The 3,468-nt window shown below is 39.2% G+C and overlaps 2 non-coding genes across 2 annotated transcripts; one reads left to right on the top strand and one right to left on the bottom strand.

The window, feature by feature from the left end:
* Nucleotides 1-1,014: 1,014 nt before the first annotated feature.
* Nucleotides 1,015-1,087, bottom strand: TRNAR-CCU (transfer RNA arginine (anticodon CCU)). Its single transcript has one exon. It is a non-coding gene; the product is annotated as a tRNA-Arg (tRNA).
* Nucleotides 1,088-1,264: 177 nt separating this feature from the next.
* Nucleotides 1,265-1,347, top strand: TRNAL-CAG (transfer RNA leucine (anticodon CAG)). Its single transcript has one exon. It is a non-coding gene; the product is annotated as a tRNA-Leu (tRNA).
* Nucleotides 1,348-3,468: the final 2,121 nt, after the last annotated feature.

The following is a 3,468-nucleotide window of genomic DNA, read 5'->3' as shown; positions in this document are numbered from 1 at the left end:
ATCGAATGCCCCGTACACACGATCGGAAAATCGGATGACAGATCATCCGACTATTTTCGCTTGCTAGTCCTAAGTAGAAATTGAAGAGGTTACTAATGTTCCAAAAATTCCCGTATGACAGAAAATAAATTCTGAAGTGATGTAATGTGTTGTATTGTATTTGTATTGTATTTTCAGACGACAACTGTACTGATTAAATGAAAATCCTACAATCTGGTATTGATCGGACAAGATTTTCATGCTTGTCCGATCGGATAATATCAGATGAACTGTAGTGATCGGTTATCGAAAGCTGTGTACTAACAATCAGATTATCGTACGATCGCTTTGAAAATAGTATTTTTTTCGTTTTTTCGGATTGTGTGTATGGGCCATAAGACAATATAGACATTCATACAAGAACAGTCATTATTGTGGAGTGTCAGCACATTTCCTCTTTTGCAACGTTCACCTCTAAAGCAGAACATTTCCTGGCACACACATGCCTATATTTATCCAAAAGTCCATTCCTATGACAGTTTGCATATACATGAGTTGGTGCACACATAATATGTACCATCAAAACTGCAACAAGCCATATAAAGGAGATGATGTGTTGCTGAGAGTAGGGATTTTATAAGTGTATGTGACACTCTATAACCCCCCACTGTGCTGGAGAGACAACGATTCAGCAGCTGTTCATGGTGTGTGCAGTTTATCATTCTACCAGTAGAGGGTGGTAGAACAACACGCTTAATAGCAATAGACGAGGCATTGATGAACTAATCTTATGATCGAATTAATATGTTCCATATATTTACCCTACATGACCAATCATCTTTTCCCTTCTCGTTGATGACCATGAATTGTTACAATCTGCATCTTGGGTACATATTTAAAGCCTAGTATGAACTAAGACGTTCCATTAGGAATTCATTTCAATCTACTGAATATTCAGCATTAACAGAGTTTACAGAAAATTAGTGAATTACATTGACACCAATGAACAAAAAAAAAAAAAAAAGTACTTCAATACACCCCAGATGGGACTCGAACCCACAATCCCTGGCTTAGGAGGCCAGTGCCTTATCCATTAGGCCACTGGGGCTGAGCACTTGTAGAAGAACATTAGGTATATGTAAACTATATGTAAATCATATACATTTATATTCTAAAATGCATGTATTTCACTATAAATGAAAGCAATACAATTATCAATCTAAAAAATTCTTTCTTCATACACACATCATTAGTCAGTGAAGATGAAGATCTCTCAACATTGGCAGTCAGGATGGCCGAGCGGTCTAAGGCGCTGCGTTCAGGTCGCAGTCTCCTCTGGAGGCGTGGGTTTGAATCCCACTTCTGACAGCTTTGTTTTCTGCTCCAATAGAGCAATAATCATTATGAACTGTGTATGAATGTGTAAATAAAGCATCAGGTTTCACTTATAAGTTCACAAAAAATATTTTTTACAATGTTATTTTAAAAAGGAATCCATTACACTAGATTGCATGTTTTTTTTAAAGACTCAAGGAACATTTGTTTAAAATACATTTTTATTACGTTTAATATAGGAAAAGAACAGCAGTATATCGAAGAGTAAGGCCCCTTTCACACTTGTGCAACCTGAAAGTTGCGTGACCTAGCTGCGACTTTCACGTGACTTCAACGCGACTTGAGGCAATACCTGTGTAATCTTGAGGTCTCTGGACCTCAAGTCACATCAAAGTCGGACCAAAGTAGTGTAGGGACTACTTTGAAGTCACACAGATATGAACGGTACCCATTGGAAATCATAGGGTACGACTTGTCATGCAACTTTGCAGTCCCAAGTCGCGGGACAAGTAGCACAAGTGTGAAAGGTGCCTAATTCAAAAGACATAATACATCATCAGTACAATGGCAAGGTCACAACTGTATAGAATTCTTAACCACTTGCCGACCAGGATTTTTCGGGCACTTTTTGTTTACAAGTTTAAATCAGTATTTTTTTGCTAGAAAATAACCTCCAAACATTATGCTTTTTTTTTTTTTTTTTTTTTTTTTTTTTTAGCAGCGACCCTAGGGAATAAAACAGCAATCGTTGCAATTTTTATGTCACACGGTATGTCTGCCAGCAACCCACGATTGCTCCACAGAGAGCCAGAGCAGGGATCTGCCAGTGTAAACAAAGCAGATTCCCGTTCTGTCAGGGGAGTAGAGTGTGACCGTCTGTTCCTGGTAATTAGGTACAGTGATCCTCTCTACTCCCAATCAGTCCACTCCCCCCACAGTTAGAGACACACTTAACCCCTTGATCGCTCCCTAATGTTAAACCCTTCCCTGCCAGTGTCATTTATACAGTGATCAGTGGCTATTTTTAGCTCTAATTACTGTAATACAGTGGTCATCAACCCTGTCCCCAGGGCCCACTAACAGGCCAGGTTTTAGGTATTACCATGGGGAGATGCAGACTAGAATACTGCAATCACTGAGCAGCAAATGATATCACCTGTGATGTATATCAGTTATCTTGCAAACCTGGCCTGTTAGTGGGCCCTGAGGACAGGGTTGATGACCACTGCTGTAATAATGTCAATGGTCCCAAAAAAGTGTCAAAAGTGTCTGATCTGTCCGCCGCAATGTCGCAGTCCCGCTAAAAATTGCTGATCACCACCATTTTTTTGTATTATGTGAAAGATGATGTTACGCCAAGTAAATGGATACTTAACATGTCGCACATTAAAATTGTGCACACTCATGCAATGGCGACAAACTACAGTACTTAAAAAGCTCTATAGGCGACACTTTAAACACCTTAATGCCCCGTACACACGGTCGGATTTTCCGATGGACAATGTCCGATCGGAGCGTGTTGTCGGAAATTCCGACCGTGTGTGGGCGCCATCGGACATTTTCCATCGGATTTTCCGACGCACAAAGTTGGAGAGCAGGAGATAAAATTTTCCGACAACAAAATCCAATCGCGTCAATTCCGACTGTGTGTGGCCTGTTCCGACGCACAAAGTGCCACGCATGCTCAGAAGAAATTCCGACACGGGACAGCTCGTTCTGGTAAACTTAGCGTTCGCAATGGATACAGCACTTTCGTCACGCTGCAATGTTAAAAATGGTTTAATACAGCGCACTCTCTTCTTCTTTATAATGTGACAAGAATTAAGTAGTTTTGCTGCTCATATTCACACACACTTCTCACAAAGTTTTATTTGTGTTTTTTTAGTGGGATTCCCTGAATATATGGTTATTAGTTGTCACATCTGACAGTTTTATATTTTTTTTTTTTTTTTGGATTTTAAGCCTTTTTTTTTCTTTAATGTTCGAATTTTTTCCAAGGCTGATCTTTGTTCAATGTTATTTTTATTTTTACTCCCGAATATTTTTGTGTGTGTTTTGTGTGTCAAGTTACCCCAACACCATTTATATCTTTTCTTATTTAATCTCCAGGAGATTGTTTGTTGTTGGTGTCCCTTGTTCATTTCACATTGTATA

This window comes from Aquarana catesbeiana, linkage group LG10, assembly GCF_042186555.1.
Source record: "Aquarana catesbeiana isolate 2022-GZ linkage group LG10, ASM4218655v1, whole genome shotgun sequence".
NCBI classification, from domain to species: domain Eukaryota; kingdom Metazoa; phylum Chordata; class Amphibia; order Anura; family Ranidae; genus Aquarana; species Aquarana catesbeiana.
Note: the sequence above shows the minus strand (reverse complement) of the source record. Positions and strands in the feature narration are given on the sequence as shown.